This window comes from Brienomyrus brachyistius, unplaced genomic scaffold (genome assembly GCF_023856365.1).
Source record: "Brienomyrus brachyistius isolate T26 unplaced genomic scaffold, BBRACH_0.4 scaffold76, whole genome shotgun sequence".
Taxonomy (NCBI): domain Eukaryota; kingdom Metazoa; phylum Chordata; class Actinopteri; order Osteoglossiformes; family Mormyridae; genus Brienomyrus; species Brienomyrus brachyistius.
The window spans coordinates 112761-137838 of record NW_026042351.1 but is presented as its reverse complement, the minus strand read 5'-3'; the positions used below and the strand labels follow the sequence as shown (position 1 = coordinate 137838).

General features: G+C 44.2%; 2 long non-coding RNA genes across 2 annotated transcripts; both read right to left on the bottom strand.

The window, feature by feature from the left end:
• Positions 1-16381: 16381 nt before the first annotated feature.
• On the bottom strand, positions 16382-18522 carry LOC125726800 (uncharacterized). The gene is made up of 2 exons (XR_007388403.1): positions 18249-18522; positions 16382-16623 (listed from the first exon to the last, which is right to left on the bottom strand). It is a non-coding gene; the product is annotated as an uncharacterized LOC125726800 (long non-coding RNA).
• An 894-nt stretch (positions 18523-19416) lies between these two features.
• On the bottom strand, positions 19417-20781 carry LOC125726797 (uncharacterized). The gene is made up of 3 exons (XR_007388399.1): positions 20718-20781; positions 19695-20144; positions 19417-19583 (listed from the first exon to the last, which is right to left on the bottom strand). It is a non-coding gene; the product is annotated as an uncharacterized LOC125726797 (long non-coding RNA).
• Between the last annotated feature and the right edge of the window lie 4297 nt (positions 20782-25078).

Sequence of the window (25078 nt, the reverse complement as noted above, 5' to 3'; positions counted from 1 at the left end):
CTTACGGAGAGGCTGAGTGCTGTACTAAGGCTGCCGGGTGAGATTTTAGATGATGCCGATCCCCAGAGAGCTGCAGAAGCCAGAGGACTGCAGTCTCAGATTGACTTGAGTTTTGTAGGGCTCCTTGTAGTGTTCAGAAAGGTGCTCGGTCAAGCAAAGTTTCTGCCAGACATGCTGCAGTCACCTAAGGCTGATCTTAGCAAAGCAGCCGACCTCACTGACACCCTCAGACAGACCTTTGAAGAACATCGCAAAGAGGACAGCTTTACTGAGCTGTGGGGTACAGTGACTGAAACATGCAGTGATCGCCGCATTTCTGCCACTGTCAAACCAAAAAGAACCAAACACACCTCAAGCAGACCACATGATAGTCAGTCACATCTACACCTGGACAGCAAAGACATGTTAACAGCAAAGACGCCCTCAGAAAAGGAGCATTTATCCCCACCATGGAGTCCATGATGAGGGAGATGGACAGGTGCTTCTCAAACTCCAGCTGTAACATAATGAGCGGCATACAAGCACTAAGCCATCAGACAGCGACTCTTAAAGGAGCAGCTGCTTTTGTTAGTGGCTCAGGCAGGTGGGTCTGATTTGCAAGTGTGAAAAAGGCGAGGGCTGGGCAGGCCCCGCCTCGTTAAGGGGATTTATACTACGGGACCGTTGAATGCTTGAATCTGATTGGCTGACGAACGTTCTGAGGTGTGCAATTATTTTCAGAGAAACGCATGGAGAAAGTAGTTCCAGGCAGCTCTCTTGACCGCATTACAGTTCCATATCACTTCGCATAGTTAACTGTAATAACGGAAATTAGCATACAGTACCTATACAGCACACAGGACTAACAAAAACAACATGACAGACGATTTTCCGAAAGTAAATTTTAATATTTACGGTGAATATGAAACTTTCAACAACTGGGCTGCAGCAGTATTAGTTAGCCTAGTGTAGCAACTAGCCTAGTGTAGCAACTTATTTCTCACTAGCGAGGTAATAACAGCGCTGCATCTTAAAGCAGACTTACAGTTTAGAGACGGTGCTTCAGAACACTGTTGAGGGACACACAGAGGTAGCCTAATTCATACAAGCTCTCTCTCTCTCTGTTTCTCTTTCTCTGTGTCTCTGTCTCTCTCGCTCTCTTTCTAATAACTTCATTATTAACTGCATTAGTCTGCTATCAACGGCTGAAGCCTCCATTGCCAGCTTTAAAATGACGTTTTGGAACTAGCAAAAGAGTCGTTGGATGAGATGCGGAAGAAATAATCCTACTCACAATAGCGATTTAAGTAGAAAAACCAGACGAATCCCTTGAAATATATCATCTGATCGATGTATTGAGGTGTGGCAACCGTAGTATAAGCGGAATAATTGACTCCGGACCGTTGAATTATTAGAAAAATAATGCACACCCGAGGTGTAACGGCCACTCCAGTGGGTACCTCACAGTTCAAAGATGTTGCCATAAATAAATGAATGAGCTGAGCAGTAAACTGAGGTGTGGAACTTTTACTGTTCTGTGAGCAAGGGATGATGGGAAATGTAGTCTGTGCCAATTTAATGCGCTACCATGCGTATGCCACCATTCCTCCCCCAAACAGAGTACCGGACACATTTACACCCAAACACTAATACCAACCAAAATTCAAAAAGTGACCCCTTCACTTTTTACATTTCCTTCCTCCTCCGAAGACTCGTCACTGGGGTGACGAGACAGAAAGTCGGCGATGGGGTTCTGCTTCCCGGCCCGGTACTTCACCTGAAAACGGAACGGCTGCATGGACAAAAACCACCGGGTCACACGGGCATTAGAATCCTTCATTCTCCCCAACCACTGTAGGGCTCTATGGTCGGTTTCTAATACAAATTCTCTACCCAGAAGGTAATACCTAAAGCTGTCCAAAGCCCATTTTACTGCCAAGCACTCCAGCTCTACCACTGAGTACCTGGTCTCACGAGGAAAGAGCTTACGGCTTATGTAAGCCACTGGCTTCTGCTCCTCTGCCTCTCCTTGGAGTAAGACTGCCCCAGCCCAACTCCAGAGGCATCAGTCTGCACTACGAACGGTTTCTCAAAGTCCGGGCTCTGCAGCACTGGTTCACAGAGCAAAGCTGCTTTCAGGTCTTGAAAAGCCTCCTCCCATTGAATCTGTGTAGAAGCAGACTTCCGCGTCAGGTCGGTAGGAGGGGCAGCTCGGGTGGCAAAGTTTGGAATGAATTGCCGGTACCATCCAGCCAACCCCAGGAAAGACCGGACTTCTTTCTTTGTCTTGGGCCTGGTACAGACTCGGATGGCCACCACTTTGCCCTTTTGGGGCCGAATCACCCCACACCCCAACATATGGCCTAAATAGCAGACTTCCTGTTGGGCCAGGGCACATTTCATTGACTGGATGGTCAGCCCAGCCCTATATAAACGTTGCAGCACCTCCCTCAGATGCTCCAGGTGCTCCTCCCAGGTGGTGCTGTATACAACAATATCATCCTGGTAGGCAGCAGCAAAAGCGCTAGTGCCATCCAGTACCTGGTCCATCAGTCTCTGGAACGTGGCTGGTGCCCCCTGCAGGCCAAAGGGCATCACCGTAAACTGGAACAGACCCTGAGGGGTTCGGAAGGCAGTATACGGCCTTGCTCCTGGGGCCATTGGCACCTGCCAATACCCCTTGCAAAGGTCCAGGGTGGTGATATAATGTGCCTTCCCCAGGCGCTCAATAAGGGCCTCCAGTTGGGGCATGGGGTAGGCGTAAAATTGTGACTGTGCATTCACCTCCTGAAAGTCAATGCAGAAACGTAGGCTCCCATCCCTCTTGCGAACCAGGACCACTGCACTGCTCCACTCACTGTGAGATCTCTCAATAACCCCAGGCTGCTGCATCACCTCCAACTCCTCCTGAAGTGCAGACAACGTGCTTTCAGGAATACGGTACATCCTTTGTCTCACTGGCTTAGTTTCTTTCAGCCGGATGTCGTGCTTCACCAGCGAGGTACGCCCTGGTCAATCTTGAAACAGGCCCTCAGGTATGAGGCCTTGCAGCTCACGCTGCTGCTGTGAAATCAGGTGGCTAAGGTCCAACTCCTGGGCTGTACCCCTACATGGGAAAAACGGCCCTGTATAGTCCTCCTCCATCACTGTTCGCACCATCAACTGCTCACTAAGTGGCGATTCCCGCTCCTGCCACTCTTTAAGCAGGTTCACGTGAAACACCTGCTTAGGCTTCCGCCTGTCTGGCATCTCCAGTTCATAGGTCACCGGCCCCAGCTGCCGACTCACCCGATAGGGCCCCTGCCATCTGGCCAGCAGCTTGTTCTTTGTCGTTGGCAAGAGCAGGAGGACCTTTTGGTCAGGTTTGAAAGTCTTTAACGTAGATCGCTGTAATATCATGATAATGAAACGCTTTTTAATATCAAATATACGGACAAAGGGGCGGCATGGGGGTGCAGTGGTTAACACTGTTGCCTCACACCTCTGGGACCCAGGTTCGAGTCTCTGCCTGGGTCACATGTGTGTGGAGTTTGCATGTTCTCCCCATGTCACCGTGGGGTTTCCTCCAGGTACTCCGGTTTCCCCCCACAGTCCAAAAACATGCTGAGGCTAATTGGAGTTGGTAAATTGCCCATAGGTGTGCATGTGTGAGTGAATGGTGTGTGAGTGTGCCCTGCGATGGGCTGGCCCCCCATCCTGGGTTGTTCCCTGCCTCGTGCCCATTGCTTCCGGGATAGGCTCCGGACCCCCCCCCACGACCCAGTAGGAAAAGCGGTTTAGAAAATGGATGGATGGATGAATTACACTAAATACCAATTTGGTGACTCGTACATTCCCCATATTATCTAATTTTTAATTATTTTTTGTAATGTTTGTAACCTTAACTCTACACAAACTATTTAATATATATACAACAACACAGTACAATTGTGGTGGATATATGTTTAAGAATGAAATGTGCAACAGGTTTTAGAACGGTTAACCAATGTAGATTTTATATACATTGAATGCAAAATTAAAGTTAATGAAAGAAAATTCACAAAAAAGTGCTGTTGCGATTTAATAAACCAACAGCGCATGTTGGTACAGTAAAAACATTTAAATTTTACAGATAAAGCATGTAACCATAAGTCTAATTTCTGTAAAAATACAGAAAAGAAATTGTCCAGTTTCACTGAAGGGATTTCTCTGTTATTTTACAAACTGTGCGTAAATATATGTTTATGCAATGTAGTTTTAATGATTTTTTTCTGTCATTTAACATAACAGGAAAAAAAACGTGAATTACAGTCAAATTGACTGATATAAAACTTATTATTGTCTTTTTTTACAGTGTACTTTTTAAAGTCCTGTTATACCTCTCCACTAACCCATCTGTCTGAGGGTGATAGGAAGTGGTCCTTACCCCCTTAATCCCCAACAGCCTATAGACTTGCTTAAGGGTCTTGGATAGAAAAGCAGTGCCCTGGTCTGTAAGCACCTCCTGAGGTAACCCCACCCGGGAGAATAACTGCAAAAGTGTACGGGCAATAGCTCCTGCTGTGACTCTGCGTAAGGGGAAAGCCTCAGGGTAATGGGTGACGTAATCACACACTACCAGAATAAATCTGTGACCCAAACGGGTTCTCTCTAGGGGTCCAACTATGTCCATACCTATGCGGTGAAATGGAACCTCCATAACAGGAAGCGGCTGCAGAGGGTAAGGTCGAACTCTATGACTGATAGACAGCTGACATGTGGGGCAAGTCCTGCAATAGTTCTGCACCTCAGTGTATAACCCCGGCCAGTGAAACCGAGCGGCTAAGTGCTCAAGTGTCTTCACAGTGCCCAAATGACCTGCCCAAGGAATGTCATGGCCTAAGGCTAGCACTTTGGCCCTGAGACACTTAGGGACAACCAATTGTTCTGACCTGCTTCCCTCTGGTTGATGGTACAACAGACCGTCCTGAACAAAGTAAAGTGGCAGCGGCTCCTGTCTTCTTCCCCTCAATCTCCACAACCTTACTGAAAGCCTCTCTGAGTCTCATCTGTCTTTTGCAGGGCACTCAAATTACTAGGAACCTCCCAAAGTCCCCCTACAGGTTCCTCAGGGCTTAACACCTGTTCAGACATCTTCCATACAGTCTCCCGCAATTTCTCCCTTTGCCTCTGTTGGCGGTTTTCTGTGGTTTGACTACTTTAGGGGGGCATTTCCATGTGACTCGCCTTACATTTTTTTGGTCTGTTTTCAGGTTATTGTTTTGTGTACCGCCCACACATACATATTTATACACCATTTCTTGCATGCATGTGCCAATTGGCAATGGGTGTGAAATGACATAAACAAAAAGTAAGACAAGTCTTTAATTAGTCTTTTAATTACTTCTAATTACAGTGTGACTCGCGTTACACGAAAAGGAAAGAGCAAAAAACTAAGCCATCATTTTAAAAAAAGTCTCCTTCAATGGTAAATGACTGGAACAAAGGAATACTTGTAATGCATTAGAAACACATTAGGCTCTTATATTAAGATGGAATAGAAAATACTTCTCTCTAAATATTCTTGGGGACTTGCAGAATTGGTGTGACTCGTGTTACCGTGACTCACGTTACATTTTTCCTATAACTGGAAAAGTTCACTTGAGTCACCAGATGAAAAGCATTTTTTATTTTACACTAATCTCTGACCTAGCAAATTTCCAGGTGACTCTGTATTTGATCAAAATAAGCATTAACCCTTTGTTTCCTGAATCTAGTGTACATGATTTACCTACTAAATAGATCAAGTCATACATGAACTGCTGATTTCTAAATATAATACTTGTATAAACATTTATGCAATGCTGAAGTCTACTCTTTTTCTTCAGACATCTTGCAAGAGACCACTACGAATTAAAATCAGGAAAACCAAGCATATTTTCCTTCTGCACGGAGCTTCTCACGTTGGCGACGTTGTCTCTCAGCAGCAGAAAGAGGCATGATGGAAGTAAGATAGCTGGAAAAACAATAAGCTGAGCTTTACTTTGAATATGTATTTCAAAAACAAAATTACATTCTGTTTTTTTTTTTTTAAATCAACCCAAGTTCACAATTATGATAATTGTGTCGTCTTTGCTAGATTTGTGCATATCAACTGCAGTGGCCAGGTTTCAATTTTCATCATCTGTTCCAATGTTTTTTAAACAAATTTATCTGTGTTTAAGATAAGTTTAAGATAAGATAAAAACACACAGCCTTATTCTGCAGGCAGTAACAAGATGCATCACTCTGTATTCATGTTCATGTACATAATGGATGTGTAGTCATACTTAGAGACCTCAATAACAGGCCTTTGTTTACCTTAATTTTCTTTTCTTTAGTATTAAGTAAGTCTATATAGTTTTTCAGTATTTAAAACTTAAAAGTATAATGTAAAAAAATTCCTTAAACTTACCTGAAATTCAAGATGAAGTCGGATATAATTTCTTTTGTTTTTGTTAATGAGGTGTGGCTTCAGAACTAACAGGAAGTGATATGAATTGTGGGTAAAAGAAAGTGCTTCCATCTGTAGTTTATCTTAGAAACTACTATAAAGCTATTATGATTGAAACAATTAAAGAAATCAGTATGAAGTGCAGTTGAAACATTGTGACTCGCGTTACATGTGACTCGCGTTACAGATATTCAATGCCCAATAACTTATCTAAGAGGGGACACCAGGCCTGCTGTTGGTTTTCCCATAACACTGGGCAACAAATTTTGACAAAAGTCATGTAACTGAAATGAAATTAGCCAATTCTTATCAATTTCTATGTGCTGAACACGAATATGACAGTTAAAATGCAAAATTGGCTCTAGTTTTTTTGTTATTTGCAATATATTGTTTACGTCTATTACTGAATGCCAATAGTAATAGGATTACGGCTAATACCCGTAAAAATCAAGTTATAGACTACATCTTTGGTTTCTTTGCCTTTCTCTTATACACCTGTTCGGGAGCATCTCTTTGTAGTGTCCAGCAGTAGTCAGCGAGCATGGTGCTAGACCACTTTCCCTGGTATCTTTGTTCCATCGTTGAGATATCTTGATGAAAACGTTCGCCATGTTCATCACTAACTATACCACAGTTGTCAGGAAAGAAATCCAGATGGGAATGAAGGAAGTGGATCTTTAAAGACGCGTTGCAGCCAAGTTTCTGATACTGCAGCAGCATGTCTGCTATTAGTTCCCTGTAGTTTTCTGCCATAACATTCCCGAGAAAGTTTGTAGACACTGTAGGATCACCCATGCACATATCACAAAGCTTAAATTCCAGGTGGCCTGAGACAAGGCCTACCCTGGTACGAGAGGCACACATCGACCTAGGCCCCAAAGGGGGGTTTGTGACCCCACACACATAGATAACCAGGGAGGCCAGCACTCCAACTTCTATTGCTCAAAGTTTTAACGACCTACAGACAGCAGAGTGGACCCCAAGGACAGGGGCCCCTCGACTTGGCACACAACCCCCTCCCCAGACATCCTGCCTTACATACCACTCACCGAACGGACGAACACCCCAAAGAAAGTTTCTTTTAAGTTTGGCTTTTGTATATCTGTATATGTATTTACTCTTGACTACTAGTCTTAATATACAGATATGTACAGGTTATGTTCGAATGTGTCTTAACTTTTGGAGATTCTTTTTCTTTGTTTGACAAACCTTCTCCCCCCCTTTTCTTTGCCACATTCCTCGGCAACCCTTATCTGATCTTTGTATTCTACCATGCCTATCTAAGGGTAAGATGTGCTTATGACATGAGAATATGTCATATAATGTCTGTATAAAGGGTAATATCTGTTGAGGTACAACCTAAACCACCTGTACCATATACTGGTATGAGTAATAGAACATAACATAATAGCATAATATAAGTCATTAATTAATCATCACAGATGGTATTTGGTGTGAACCGCTGGGCTGGTACGGCATGTTTGGTATCAAACCGAAGGAAAATCACTCCAGTTTCCAAATCTGGTCAATGGTTACCACAAAAGTGGATATATCAAAAGTTACACCAGCCTAATGAAAATCACCATTACCAGAGAAGTCAGTCTGGTCATAAATCCCAAAAGGACTGATACCGACCCCCTTCCGAAGCCCGCCAAATGGATGGTCAGCCATTGGTCCAGGACTCAAATTCCTGGTCACTCCTAATCACGAACCTTATGCTATAAAACCTGGCACCTCAGAACAAAGAGTGGAGAAAATCGGGAGAAGAAGAAAAGAAAAAGAGAAGAAAACGGAGAAACAAGCAGCGTTCTTAAAGCCCGTCGGTGAAGACCCAAAGAACTGCAACTCAGCCCAAGCTTCACCAGAAGAAAGAACCGGAGGGACTCCACTCCAACAACCGCTGCAAACACCGCGCCTCCCTGAGAGCCATCACCCATCAGCTCATCAGCCACTGCAACCAACTGCAAAGACCTCCCTCTTTCCTGCATCCAAGTAAACCAACTTCCTTTCCTTTCTAACAACCTAAACTGTCCTATTCACCTGCTATATTCCTTTAGGTTTATATTCCTACAAACTGCTTGCTTTGCAGAACAGTTTTCCCTTTTCAGGTTAATCATTTTAAATCTGGTCATTACATTTTCATGATTACATCGTTTGTGTCTTTTCCGTTACTTCATGTTTATTGTTTGTTAGGTATAATGTCTGTTTTATGTTAGTTGTAGGAATAAATGCATGTCTTTTTACACAACTTCAGCCTCCGTCATTGAGTGCTCACAATAGTCCCTGCCTCTGTGCGATCTGGCTACTACGCTCTGAAACCTCTAAACTCGCCTGAAATATCGCGAGACTCTCTCTCATTGGCCGTGAGGGGAGCTTCGCTACCGATCGTTTACATTACCTGGTGACGCAGCTCGCTGGACGAGCCTACTAACCCAGGTTATTAAGCGATACTGGTTATTAATGAATCCCATTTAAGTCTCACATTAACAGATATCGGGGATTCGCAATTGAGTTTGGAGGAGCCGACCATTCGGCATAACAATTGGTTAATAATCAGCATTAAATAATAATTAATTAAAAGTTAATTAATTTCAAAACATATTGGTGGAGATATTAAAATTTACCTGAGCTAATAATTCCTACAACACCCTGCAGCAAGTTGTTGAACCGGTCATCTTTGAAGAGCTCTCGAATCTAAGGACCCACAAAAACTCCTTCTTTAATCTTTGCTTCTCTGAGTTGAGGGAATTTTTCTTGCAAGTATCGGAATCCTGGCGAAGTCCAGTCCATGGCTTTCACGAAGTTCTTCATCAAACCTAGTTTAATGTGAAGCGGTGGTAGCAGGATATTGTGAGCCTCGACCAGGGCTGGGTGCTGGATATTCTTCTATCATACTACTACATTTTGTCTGGGAGTCCATTCCTTCTGCAAGTAGCACAGTGCTCTTGCTCTGCTATCCCACTCACATAAGAAACACATGTATTTTGTATATCCTTGCTGCAGTCCCATTAAAAGGGCAACTACCTTCAAATCACCACAGAGGTGCCATCTGTCCTTGCAGTACTCAATGGAATTCAGTACCTGCTTTAAGGTATCGTACGTCTCTTTCATGTGGACAGCATGTGCAACTGGAATAGATGGAAGACGGTTCCCATTGTGCAAGAGCACAGCCTTAAGACTTAGTTTCGAAGAGTCTACAAATAGTCTCCATGCTTTTGGGTCATGAGTGATTCCCAAGGCATTCATGAGGCCCTCAACATCGGAACAGAATACCAGATCATTACCTTCCTTTATGAAGAAAGGCTCCAAATGCTGATGGCGCTTTCGATAAGAAGTAGTTGTGACATCTTCTTCTAGAAGATTCCATTGCTGGAGTCTTGAACCTAGCAGTTCTGCTTTGTTCTTGGATAACTCCAAATCACGAACCAAGTCATTTAGTTCTTCCTGTGTTATTCTGTGCGGGGTTAACGATGGACCACGGTGAAAATCTGGATCACAGCATGCTGACGGACCAGGAGAAGAACAAGTCGGCTCACCCACGTCCTCATCAGCGGAATCAAGAGACTATTCTGCTGGAGGTTCTGTAATAGGAAGTCCCTCACCATGTGGAACTGGTCCCAATGCAGAGGTTATGTTGGGGTACACAATTCTCGACTTTTTCTGCTTCGTAATCCCGCCGGAAAGAGGAGGAACTAAGCAGCAGTAACAGTCATTTGTGTGGTTACTTGGCTCTCTCCACACCATGGGAACTGCAAACGGCATTGATGGTCTTTTCCCATTCAGCCACAGTGAAAGCTGTGCTGTACATGTAACACAGCATATATGTGGGGCCCAAGGTTTGTCTTGATCGCCAAGCTTGCAACCGAAGTAAAGCTGATATGCCTTCTTCACTTGAGAAGTGATACTTTTCTTCTGGTTAGCAAAAGTCACTTCTCCACAAATATAACAAAAGTTGTCAATGTTATTAACGCACTTTCGAGGCATTACTGTTATGACTAAATTTATGAAATAAATAATATATAATTAGTTTAATCTAGCAATAGCTTCATCTGTATCCCACGAAGTCTTGCATAATATTACATGCTGACGTTGCTCATGCTAGTACACTGCTGACGTTAGCTTACTTCAGCAGCCGCCTAGCAGGTTCATTATTATTCAGAAAATGATGCAATAAAAAACCCTGGATTATAATTATTGTGCCATTTGGTGCAATATTACATCATTCTAGGCTTATTTAAGATGTTGTTACAGTCCATCCATCCATCCATCCATTTTCCAAACCGCTTATCCTATTGGGTCGCGGGGGGTCCGGAGCCTATCCCGGAAGCAATGGGCACGAGGCTGGGAACAACCCAGGATGGGGGGCCAGCCCATCACAGGGCACACTCACACACCATTCACTCACACATACACACCTATGGACAATTTTTAGCGACTCCAATTAGCCTCAGCATGTTTTTTTGGACTGTGGGGGGAAACCGGAGTACCCGGAGGAAACCCCACGACGACACGGGGAGAACATGCAAACTCCACACACGTGTGACCCAGGTGGAGACTTGAACCCGGGTCCCAGAGGTGTGAGGCAACAGTGCTAACCACTGCACCACCATGCCGCCCCCTGTTACAGTCCTACTAGATAAATTTGTGAAACGTAGAAAATGCGCTATATGAATTATCTTCCAAACGAGAGTCAATAAAAATATTTCATGGTCATTTTCATGTTCAGCACATCAGAATACTGTAGAATATGACACTTTTAAGTCAGTTACAAATTCAGTGTTGCCCAGTGTTACCTTTAAGTGGTTCAAATTAATTGGCTTAATTCTAGTTTTTACTCAAAACATTTAAGGAATTTTGTTGACAAATGATTTATGATTTTAAAACTTTAAATTATTAAACCTATGTTAAGTTGTTGAAACTTATTTTTATAGGTGGGATGAAATACAATGTCCCTGAATGAATGTTCAGTTCACTTACACTTATTATTTTCAGGAGCCAGTTAATGCCTTTAATTAATTTCCACGTATTTCTGCAGTAAAATATTATACACATTTAAGTTAATATCCAGGCAAAGCATATTAATTTAACATTAATAATTTTGCCTCATATGTTTTGAATTTACTTAAGCACAACAAAAAAATCCCCAAAATGTTCACTTATAGTAACAAATTTAATTGTCCAACAATGTATGACAAAGCACATGTAATAAGCAGATGGCTTTTACTCCCGGTGGCTCTCATTTTCAATTTTCATTTATTGCACTTAGTGAATTTTTCCAATAGCATCATTAAGCCACAAACACACACTGTTCATTACATACAATCCATAAGTGAAAGGGGAGCAGGAAGAAGAAAATTCTTGTATGTCCTGCCCCTTTCTCAGTGATTATGAAGTAAATTACATATGGCTTTAGATACAGCTGAAGAACAGCTTTGACCTCCTGGGGAACAGCTGAGGTTCACCCAAGGGAAGGAGCCATGCCTGTGATACAGGAAAAGCAGGTTTGTGCTTCCTGTGCTAAACAGGGATCTTCTTTCACCTCGTGGCCAAGGCCGCTCACACAGAGCAGATCAAGACTGGCTCATATTTATTCAGATGCATCACAGCCATTGAAAAGACTCCTTTGGCACTACTAACCTATAAGGGCCACTACAGAACTGGAGGTAAAGAGACAATTAATATGCACCAGTTTTCTCAGGCAATCCACAGAATTCGGAAAAACAACTAACAATAAATTCCTGTAGAATAAAATCGGTGGGCTACCATCCTGCATCTCTGTAGGTTTCTGAAGGTTAAGCCTGGGTCTCTAAAAAGCACAGAAACACAGAAGTTTGATGTTGACAGCAGCCATAGAATTAGACTCTGGTTAGTTTTCCTGTGATGCTCAGTGGGAGGCTGTGGCCTGTCTGGGAGTCTGCAGTGTGAGTCACTTAGAGACTCCTGAAGGGTAGGATGTCGGCCAGCCAACTGCAAAATGAAACCACACTGCTTATTTTTCACTACAAGTAGCACACTAGGACTTCTTTAGAGAATACATACTTTCAAATACAGCATCAAAAACATTGAATCAATTTGAATATATCAGTGAAAACCAAAAGAAAGAATGACCAGCAACTAAATTTGGTGGAGACTAATATCTGTGACCTACCATCCTCAATAACAGGGGGCTTCTAAAAACTAAGCCTAGTGAAAAGCTGAATAATAAATGAGCAAAACACTTTCATTACTCGCCCAGTCATAAGCTCATATGGACTAATGCCTGTTGCTTTTGTAAGGGCTGCTCACAGCACAGTCAGCACTGTGGGAAGCACATCAGCCCAGCGGTTATGGCACTGTGCTGTCTGCCTTGGGATGCCTTCCTTGATTGTGTGGTTTACCGTCTGCTATCCCAGAGCTCTGGGGTCTGTATGGGATGTGGAACTTTTACTGGATGTTCAGCATCCAGCACACATCTCACATTACCTGTCCTGTGAAATGGGTGCTCAGATAGCATCCAGTTTCCCTTGGTCTCCCCTGTAATGGGATGATTTGCTTCACTAGCACTTGTATCACTGTGTTTACAGTGTTATTGCACGTAGGAATGGCTTCAACCCACTTTGAGAATTTATCACTTATTATGAGGCAATACCGATACCCCTCCTATGGCACTGGGTAGCGGACCAATGAAATCCCTTCGCAAATCCACCCATGGGCCTTTCGGGGGATTTGCTCTGTGCAATTTAGTGCGACCTGCTTTGCCCTGATTGATGGTGGCACATGCATGACATGCTCTGCACCTGCCTCTACATCTGATGCCATTGCTGGCCAGCAGAAGTAGCTGTGTATAATTTGTAAGGTTTTCCTTGCTGAGACATGCGCAAACTCACGGTATAGTGTGAGTATGGGCTTCTGTAAGGCCTCTGACACGACATATTTGCCTTTTCCGATTATTATACCTGCTTTAATGGTGACCAGGCACCACTTTGTCTAGTGGAGGTGCCAGCTTTCCATCAGAGACCCACAAGTCTCGCTGATACTGTTTCCAGTTTATGGGCTGATCTGAATGGCGTTAATGCTGTGAAGCTGTTGATTCTCAGCTTGCCATTCTTCCCCGCTAATTTCACTAGCTGAGCTACAATGTTGTTATTTTGCTGATGCTCGTCTGGGTGTTTAGTTATGTTTGTTCGCACCTTAACTACTGAGATAGGGTTTCTGATAACGTCATGGTGTTTGTTTGATGTCCCAGTGGATGTTAAGAATTTTCGCAACCCCACTGGATGATGAAATCATGCACTACTCCGAATGCGTAATGGCTATCGGTATATATACACGGTGGTTCTGTGCGCTTTCATAGTGTAACCGGTGATCGCTAGGGATGACGTCATCCGCGGATCCCGTATCCGGCTGTATGTATGAGACGCTGATTAGGTAAATGGGGGCGGTTCATGATGGAGTCTTAATTGGGTCGAAACAGCGGTACACGCAATGAACTGGGATCGGCGTGGATAAAAGCGGTGGGAAGCCGCTAGTGGGGGAGGTTCGATTGCTGCCGCGATACTTCTGCGAGCGACGGAAATGGTGGTGAGCGGTTGGTTCCGTGTCCCGGCTGCGGCGTAAGGTAATGAGTAATAGGGGTTGGACGGGGTGGCTGAGTGCATTTCTGTTCTCTTCCGGGTATGTAAGGGCTGTTGATCTTCTTCCTAGGCTGGGTTCGGGGTGACAAGTGTGTCCGGGTCTATGCTGATGCTCAGGAGCTGGTCACTGCTGTTTTGCCTGTTTTGATTTCGTTTTGTTTTGTAAGATTATGTGCGTTGTACTGGCATTGTTGTGAATAAGGGGGGGGTGTGGTTACCGGGGCTAACTGGGTGCTGGCTGGTATAGTAGGAGGTCTGGAGGGTAGTTTAGTCTCTTCCCCATTTACAGCGGAGAGCCAGTGAATGTGGTGCTGGAGTTTGGGGGTTGGAGGCTGTTTTCTTGCACTGCATGGAGTGAGTGTGGGGTGGGTGAGAAGTATTAACTCCAGGATGTGGTTTGCTGTGATTTTGATATTAACTCCCACTTGGATATGTGTGCCCTTGGGGTGTATGTGTGTGGTGTCTCCCCTTCCTCCTTTTTCTTCCAGGTAAGCACCTTCCCTGGCTGACTAAGGGGTTAAGGCGTGATTATAGTATTGGACCACCAGCACCTGGGTTTTGCTCTCAACCCCATTTGTCTGTTTTTGGTGTCATATGCTGGTAATTGTTTACTGGCTGGGAGGGTTCATTTTTAAATTATTGTTAATAAATTGTTTTAATTCTGGGATATGCGTCTCTGTGTGTTCATGCACATGTAACTGCAAAGGGAAGTCGTGGGGTTAATTTGAAGTCCTGAGGGGCAGGGCCTCTGGTGGCGTAGTCGGGGTTACGTAACCTTGCAGCCCAAGGTTACAATAGCTTCTAGCAGTGCTACTAATTCTGCTTCCTCAGCTGATATATTGGATGGTAAATTGAATAATAAAGGTCGACTAGCTTCTGCTTGGTCTGAAGTGTATTTACTATGTGTGGTCCAGGTAATTCAGCGATACGCTTCCTTCTGTCCTCTGTGTAACTCTGCCTTGTTTACAGCGGAGGTAGTCAGTGTCACTCCCAATGAATTTAACCCTCTGGGGTTTAAGGGTAGGGAACACACTTTCACTGACTGGGGCATGGTCACACATTCCATTCAATATCATAAACTTACATGGCAAATAAATGATCAATCCATTCATCCATTATCTTCCTCTTATCTGAGGTCGGGTTGCGAGGGCAACAGGGAAACCCAGACTTCCCTCTCCCCAGCCACTCTACTCTGAGTCCCTCCCGAATGACCAAGCTCCTAACCCTATCTTTAAGGGAGAGCCCAGCCACCCTGCGGAAGAGCAGCGGCTCTACTCCGAGTTCCTCCGGAAAGGCTGAGGAGCTCGGTCAATCTCTAAGGGAGATCCCAGCCACCCATTTCAGGAAACCTATTTCAGCCGCTTGTACTCATGACGTTGTTCTTTCAGTCACTACCCACAGCTCATGACCATAGGTGAGGGTAGGAACGTAGATCGACTGGTAAATTGAGAGCCTTGCCTTTTGGCTCAGCTCTTTCTTTACCATGACAGACCGATGCAGTGCCCACATCACTGCTAACGCTGCACTGATCCGCCTGTCAATCTCAAACTCCATCCTTCCCTCACCCATGAACAAGACCCAGAGATACTTAAACTCCTCCACTTGGGTAAGGAACTCCTCCCCGACCCGGAGAGAACACTCCACCGTTTTCCGGCTGAGAACCATGGTCTCGGATTTGGAGGTGCTGATTTTCATCCCAGCCATTTCACACTCGGCTGCGAACTGCTCCAGTGAGAGCCGAAGGTCACGGTCCGATGAAGCCAACAGAATCACATCATCTGCAAAAAGCAGAGACCTAATCCTGAGGTCACCATAGACCTTAGCAAGGAGGCTGAGGAGTGTGATCCCCCTATAGCTGGAACACATCCTCCGGTCCCCCTTCTTAAAGAGGGGGACCACCACCACAGTCTGCCAGTGCAGAGGCACTGCCCCCGAAGTCCACGCGATGCTGCAGGTGTGTGTCAACCGGGACAGCCCTACAACATCCAGAGCCTTGAGGAACTCCGGGCGGATCTCATCCACCCCCGGGACCCGGCCACCAAGGAGCTTTTTAACCATCTCAGTGACCTCCACCCCAGAGATAGGGGAGTCCACCCCCAAGTCTCCACACTCTGCTTCCGTATTGGAAGGCGTGTCGGTAGGATTGAGGAGGTCTTCGAAGTACTCCTTCCACCGACCCACAATGTCCCAATCTGTGGTCAGTAGTGCACCATACCCACCATGATGATCCTGCCCTGAGCCGCTGGAAAGTCACTCTGAAGGCTAATTTGGCATCGTCATCACCTGTCTCACAAAAATATGAAGCAGAGAGAATTATGTAAGTCAAGCATGCTGAACTTTATTGTGTTTTTTTTTTATCAATATCGAAGATTCTTATAGTTAAGAATTAAACCATTTATCCTGTTTTTGACATCAGAGTTAAGGAGATGTTATTGCAAGGAGACACATTTGCCTCTTAAACAGAGGATCTGCCGGACACAGCTGCTCATTTGCTGTCAGTCCATGCATGAGTATTTAGGCGTTTATCTGAGGAGCACTGAACAGATCATCAGAGAACATCTCAGACAGTACAAAAGCTACCTGGAAAGAGAAAAATATCACTGATGGTTCATAATGACTCTTGAAGCTTCCTCATTAACCCTATGGATTGCACCTGGGGTTCATGTTGATCAGGCCATTTGTTGCCTCTTAGGGATGATTAACTTATAACTTCAGATGTAAAAGTCAGAGACACATGCCTGTTACCTAAAATCAAAGCTGATCTCTCACAACTAATTTTAGGAAGCTGAATAACTGAAATTAGTAACCTGTGTATAATTTATGGACAGGCAAAAATAACAAAAACAGTTGAAAAATACAAAAACCTGTTTTGGCATTTTGTAAATTGCTCAAAAACTACATGTGTCACGGGAGATCTGTCACGATCGCTCGCGGAGGTAACGGCAGCGAGCAGCGATCGTGTGGGTAAGGAGCAGGCAAGCAAGCGGGATACAGGGAAACCGGGGGTTTATTTGGAGGACAACGAGGTGCAGGGAACATCAGACGCTGACTTACATCAATGACGGACCAGGGAAACCGGGGAGACCAGGACTTAAATACACAGGACTAATCAAAGTAACTAGACAAAGCTGGAGACGATCAGGGAAATACACGTGGGTAATCAGGGGGCGTGGCACACACGAGGAGCGGATGAGCCGGGTATGACAACATGGTGGATTAGGTTAAATTTTATGCGGTTCTCGAACTTGTTTTCTACATGTGTGCCCAATTTCATATCATTTGATGGAGCCCAACAGGTTTTATGGAGGAAAGCGCAAATGGTGCAACTGAGTGTCAAACCTATCCCAAACCTAAGCAAAACCTATCCAAAATGGCTACAATGTAACTAGTAGTATTTCTTGGGATAGCCTCTTTCTTTCTAAATACATTGCCACTTATGGGTCATAAGAAACATTTTGTCACACATCACCACACATTTGGAACTTGTGCCAAACATATCCAAAAAGCCCAAGTTATGCGGGGCACAGCCCCCACTGTGAACAGACACCAGATATTTGCAGAGATGCTACTCAAGCTCACTGTGTTTCTTTAGACATGGCTAGCTTTTGTGTGGCGTCCCACACGTCCTTCAGTGTAGATCACCCTGCCTGCCCTGTAGCTTCCTTGGCTGCACGGTTGGTATCGACGCATGTTTCTCCAGCTTTGGCTCCTGCCATCCCACCTCTTACTGCTCCTGCTATGGCATAAACTCCTCCAGTCACTGCCAGTCCAATTCCTGCTAGTATCCCTGCTCCTATTACAGCCAAAGCTATCTCAGCCTTAACTCTACACGTGCCCAGTACTGCCCCTACATGTGTTACTGCCCCTTCTGTCTCTGCTATCCTTATAGCTGTTCCCCTTACTGCCACTTCAGACAATCCTTCTGCTGCTATAGCTTTGACATTGACTTTCTGTGCTGTTCTACCGCCGAAGATTGACTTTACTGCTGCAGTTAAAAGTCTGACTAACATCACAGCTGGTAAAGCTGCTCCAACAGCGACTCCAAGCAGGAGCCCCAGCAAAGATGCAGCTGCTGCTCCTGATACTTTTGATTTTAGAATCTTATTTCTGGTTCTCTTTGAGGCCTCTTTCCAAACTTCATGTTCCTCAATCTTTCTCTCTTGTTTTATTTTATTGGCTTCATCCTGTATAGATTCTGCTATTACCTTCATTTGTGAAATAACAGCCTCCATTCTTTGTCACCATGTTATCTATAGTTGTCAGCAGCTGTTTAATCTGAAAGCTGTTGCTCCTGTATTCTGATTCATATGAGTATCTACCAGTACTGGAAAGTCTTCCTGACCCTTGGCCCAGTTTACCATCTTTTATCTTCCAGTAGTTGGAGTCAATTACATGTACTTGATTTCCACACTTATCAACAAATTCCTCCAGATCCTTGTTCTTCTCTACAAACTTTTTAATGGTCTTGTGTTTGTCAAGCTCGTCACCATGTGTGAAGAGGACACCTGTGTGTTTCAGGGCTTCCTCCCCAAACCACTTCAGTATCTTCCTCACTGACTCTTCCTCCTATTTGGTGTATCTTCCCACTCTCAGCACTAAGGCGTGTGGACCAGGAGCACACTCAGTGAGACAGGATACTATGGAATACTTCAGATCTTCCTCAGACCTTTCAGTGTCAATTATCCCTGGTGTGTCAGTTACTGTAATCTTCCTGCCATTAACATTTCCTTCCTCTGTTTGACAATTTGTGTTGTGTTTTCAAGAAAGCAGGAAACTCCAAACTTCTCTTCCCCCAGGATAACATTTCCTGTGCTGCTCTTTCCAGATCCCGTTTTTCCCAAAAGCACAATTCTTAATTCAGCAGGTGCTTTGGGAGAGAAACACAATATCAGTTACCATGAATGTTAAACATTTGTCTCAGTTTGACTGAATACTCATAACAATGTGCAAAAAACTGTCAGCCAGAGGTGTTTTAGATGATGCAGTTATTTTAATAATTATTTAGTGCAGAGCCACACAAAGCATGAGCTCATGGGAAAGAGAAAGATAGTGGGAGGTACTTTTTCATCCCCTGTTACATCTGAAGACAGATATTTCCCCTTTCTGCTTAGCCAATAAAAAACCTCATTTGCATATGTCGGTTGTTTACAATCGTGCAGAAAGTAGCATATATAGCCTATAACACCAGCAGTCAGACACCAAGATATAAAGAAACAGGATGTGCTGCAACTGCACACAGCAAAGGCCTATATGACTGTAAAAGTGCCCTTTACAGCCAGCAGAGCCCTTCAGAGTAAGACCCTCAGTCACACCTCCACCTCAGAGATTCATCAGCTGGTCTGAGTCCCACTCACTGGATGTCAGTGTAGCTGATGCCCCAGTTACAGAATCTCTGACCATCAGAGTAAGACCCTCAGTCACACCTCCACCTCAGAGATTCATCAGCTGGTCTGAGTCCCGCTCACTGGATGTCAGTGCAGCTGATGCCCCAGTTACAGAATCTCTGACCATCAGAGTAAGACCCTCAGTCACACCTCCACCTCAGAGATTCATCAGCTGGTCTGAGTCCCACTCACTGGATGTCAGTGTAGCTGATGCCCCAGTTACAGAATCTCTGATCATCAGAGTAAGACCCTCAGTCACACCTCCACCTCAGAGATTCATCAGCTGGTCTGAGTCCCGCTCACTGGATGTCAGTGTAACTGATGCCCCAGTTACAGAATCTCTGACCATCAGAGTAAGACCCTCAGTCACACCTCCACCTCAGAGATTCATCAGCTGGTCTGAGTCCGGCTCACTGGATGTCAGTGTAGCTGATGCCCCAGTTACAGAATCTCTGACCATCAGAGTAAGACCCTCAGTCACACCTCCACCTCAGAGATTCATCAGCTGGTCTGAGTCCCGCTCACTGGATGTCAGTGTAGCTGATGCCCCAGTTACAGAATCTCTGACCATCAGTCTACGTGCTTCAGAGAGAGACAGACGGAGCACAGCTGGGAGGCCCAGACAGCAGAGCAGAAAAGCCAGTGTGGTAACTGACTCACCAGCCATGCTTTCCTATAGGTTGGAGTCCGAAGCTGCTTTGCACTGAGTGCCTATAACTGCAAGTGAATAAACCTGAAGGTTATGGTCTGTTTAAGACAAAAAGTCAGAGAACAAATAGGACAATTTGGGCTGATTCACACAGATTCTCACGTTAGCAAATATCTAGTAATAATTGTGGTGAGTTTCACATATGTCATAATTCCTTGCAAATTGTACTGTAGATAATGTGTTAAAAAAACATACAATTTACAATAAAACAATATATTATTTACAGACTGTGAGCAGACTGAATATATTTATACAATATAGGTGTGTAATAAAATATGTAGTGTAACTCCTTAGTGCAAAAATGAAAGTACCAAATAAATTAATTAAAATGTTCATCCCCTGATAATTTCTTTTCTATGTGACTGAAGTTACCATCAAGTTTCTGAATGAAATAAAATCAAGTCATGTCAATTTCAGTTTTTATTTCTTTAATATATTGTTCTACAATATATTTCACAATGTGTAGTGAAATGCTTGGTTTCCCAGCTCCATTATTGTGTTTAACAGAACACAGATGTAAATTATAAAAAAAGATAAAATCGTTAATATCCACAAATAATGTACAGTCACTGACGACTTACCACCTCAGGTCTCCTGATACGCTAGTAGCTGAAGTGTCTGCAGCTGATCTCCAGCCCTCAGTTTATATTGTAGTGCCAGAGCTGCTAAACTGTTCCTCCAGTTTAAGTTGCATTTCCCAGCATGCAAAGCGACATGCCCTTGTGTTTAATGTAAATAGGTCCCCAGAGCAAAGGTGTTTAGTAGAATGGAGACAGAATTCACTACATGCTGATTATATTCGTTCACATGAATGATTTCCCCCTGCTTATGAAAGCTGGCATAAGTGTCAAAAACCAGCAGGTCCTTTCCAGATCGAGAATTCTTTGGACAAAAACTCATTTTGGTGATAAATGTTCAAAGCGTTTAATATCATGACTCAAACATTTCATGCTGTACTACGTAGTTTAATCGTCATTCAGAAGTTTTACAATGTGTCTTTCTAAAGGGAAAACTCACAACATATCGGAAACACTTCTCACACTCAAATTTCTAAATACTACAAAAAAATCTAATCAATGACTGTATCTCCATTTAAAGAAGCAGTCACTCCCTTCATTTTCCGTTTCCGCCCCCGCATACACGGCGCATCTGTCTCTCACGCAGAAGCCTGAGGCATTTCAGCTCTTTCAGATCGTGAAGCAAAAGTGAAAGCAAGATAAATTTTGAAAGAGATGTATTTTTTGTAATGCAATGTACTTGTAATGAAAAAAAAAATCAAACTATAATATCAAATAGATTCTCAACATTCGGAAAATCCACATCGTTGGAAACATTTTAAAAGTGAAACAAATAATAAATGCAGTAGAAAGTTCCTTTGTACTTAGGAACAGTTTGAGCTTCACGGAAATATTTTTATCTTTGCATGCAATTTATGTAAAATATTGACTGTATGTGGACGTCCTGGTCCTCCCGGGCCTGTCTCTGCTGACCTCTGGCTCAGTATAGTTTGTATGGACCCCACATGGTTGTATGCATGCCTGACAATGTCGGGGCATGGTCCTAATGAGACCACGGATGGTGTCCTGGGGGATCTCCTCTCAGATCTGGACCAGGGTATCACTGAGCTTCTGGACAGTCTGAGGTGCAACCTGGTGGCATCGAATGGACGAAACATAATGTCCCAGAGGTGCTCTATTGGATTTAGGTCAGGCGAGCGTGGGGGGCAGTCAATGGTATCAATTCCTTCATCCTCCAGGAACTGCCTACATGGTCTTGCCACATGAGGCCGGGCATTGTCGTGCACCAGGAGGAACCCAGGACCCACTGCACCAGCATAGGGTCTGACAGTGGGTTCAAGGATTTCATCCTGATACCTAATGGCAGTCAAGGTGCCGTTGTCTAGCCTGTAGAGGACTGTGCGTCCCTCCATGGATATGCCTCCCCAGACCATCACTGACCCACCACCAAACCGGTCATGCTGAACAATGCTGCAGGCAGCATAACGTTCTCCATGGCTTCTCCAGACCCTTTCACGTCTGTCACATGTGCTCAGGGTGAACCTGCTCTCATCTGTGAAAAGCACAGGGTGCCAGTGGCAGACCTGCGAATTCTGGTTTTCTATGGCAAATGCCAATTGAGCTCCACGGTGCCACGGTGCCAAACATTCACACCAGTGGCCTGCTGGAGGTCATTTTGTAGGGCTCTGGCAGTGCTCATCTTGTTCCTCCTTGTACAAAGGAGCAGATACCAGTCCTGCTGTTGGCTTAAGGACCTTCTACAACCCAGTAGTGACACTCACCGTAGCCAAATGCAAAACTAGTGAAAAAACAGTCAAGAAAGATGAGGAGGGAAAAATGCCAGTGGCCCCCACCTGTTAAACCATTCCTGTTTTGGGGGTCCTCTCATTGTTGCCCCTCTAGTTCACCTGTTAATTACAGTAACGCCAAAACAGCTAAAACTGATTAACAACCCCCTCTGATGCTTAACTGACCAGTTTAATTGGCTTCATTAAAAAGTGTTCCTTTACTTTTTTTGAGCAGTGTAATTTTTAAGGACATTCTTATTTTTAAACCGCTGTGGTAACTGACTCACCACCCATGTTTTCCTATAGATTTATATCAGAAGCTGCTTTACATTATGTGGCTATAACTGCAAGTGAATAAATGTGAATATTAAAGTCTGTTTTAGGTGTAAATTCATACAACCAACAGGAAAATGTATCTGTGCTGATTCACGCAAAGCCAGGATTGTCAAAATTATTTCGAAATTGTCCTGTAGGTATTATGTTAAAACATGTATAATTTACAGTAATACAATATATAATTTCTCAGACTCATGTGAGCAGACTGTCATACAAAAATATAGGTGTGTAATAAAACATACAGTGTACCTTCTTAATGGAAATATTCCATCCATCCATCCATTTTCCAAACCGCTTATCCTACTGGGTTGCGGGGGAGTCTGGAGCCTATCCTGGAAGCAACGGGCACGAGGCAGGGAACAACCCAGGATGGGGGGCCAGCCCATCACAGGGCACACTCACACACCATTCACTTTCACATGCATTCCTACAGGCAATTTAGCAAGTCCAATTAGCCTCAGCATGCTTTTGGACTGTGGGGGGAAACCGGAGTACTTGGAGAAAACCCCACGACGACATGGGGAGAACATGCAAACTCCACACACATGTGACCTAGGTGGAGACTCGAACCCGGGTCCCAGAGGTGTGAGGCAACAGTGGTAACCACTGCACCACCATGCCGCCCCTAATGGAAATATTAAGCTGCATAATTCAAAGTATTAGGAACTGGTGGGCAGTGCAGCAGGTTGGACTGATGCCAGCTTTGTAAATATTTCTCTGTAATCACTTGTGTTGTTATAAATGTGCTGTGGCTTATGTCATGTATAGTGTTTAATGTTTATTGTTGTATGTAGTGTGTGTGTGTGTGTGTGTCTGTGTGTGTCTGTGTGTGTGTGCATGTGCTCCCACCATGTGTATTCGGAGTAAGCAGGGCGACGAGCACGGTGGGCAGTGCGAGTGCGTGTTGTTGGAGTGGTACGGGTGTAATAAACGCCATCTGGGGATTGAAACCCGGAACAGTCTCTGCTGGCTAATCATGGCTCAGCGACCCACTATTACAGGATCAAATAAGCAACTTGCTTAAAAAAAAGCTAAATGTTTATCCATCCATCTATCCATCATCCAAACCACTTATCCTTCTGGGTTGCGAGGGGGTCTGGAGTCTATTCCGGAAGTTACGGCACAAGGTGGGGAACAACCCTGGATAGGGGGCCAGCCCATCGCAGGGCACACTCACACACCATTCACTCACACATGCACTTCTATGGGCAATTTAGCAACTCCAATTAGCCTCAGCATGTCTTTGGACTGTGGGGGGAAACCGGAGTACCCGGAGGAAACCCCACGACGACATGGGGAGAACATGCAAACTCCACATGCATGTTACCCAGGTGGAGACTCGAACCTGGGTCCCAGAGGTGTGAGGCAACAATGCTAACCACTGCTGAATGTTTATCCAGTGATAATTTCTTTCATGACTTTACCATCAAAATTTTGAATTAAATAAAATTAAATCAGGCCATGTTTTATATGTTAAATTCATAGTCATATTCATTAAAGTGTGTTTTGAAATGTATTCCAGCTCCATTACTGTGTTTATTAACAGGACACAGACATAAATTATACATAAATTATTATAAAAAAAAATAAAATAATTAATATAAAAAATATGCATAAGTGACAATCACTCGCTGCATTGGGTCTCCTGATACGTCTGCAGCTGATCTCCAGCCCTCAGGTTATACCGTATGGCCAGAGCTGCTGACCTGTTCCTCCAGTAAATCACATTTCCATTTATGCAAAGCAACATTCCCTTGTGTTTAATGTAAATAGATCCCCACGGTGAAAGTGTTTAGCAGGGTAGTTCAACTTCATGCTGAGTACATTTACAGTACATGAATGATTTCCTCTTGCTTATGAAAGCTGGCATAAGTGTCATTGACAGCAGTTTTTGCCAGGTCTGTTTTCTGTCTTTACGCCATATTTTTCCATCCCATCCCCCTCGTTCTCTCCATTGTGTGGCTTTAATGAGCCACACCTGTTACTTGTTTACTCTTGCCTCTCGTTACAGCCCTTGTGTGGATCAGCCCAGGTGTCTCTCCTCTGCTCCCTCATTAGTGACGTATATAGTGCCTCCATGTCTTGAGCTCCCCAGTCCAGTCATTGATGCTGTGCCCTGTGCCCTTTTTGAGCCCTCATGGTCCATTTCCTTTTGCCCTGTCTATACTTTAATTTAAAACCCCTTTTGGTTTTCCCCATGCCTGGCTTCGCCTCCATTGTTGCCTTTGATGTGACACGTTCGAAGCTTTTCATCCCACCACTCAATGGTTTTATAATAACACATGCGGAGCTCTGTTGTAG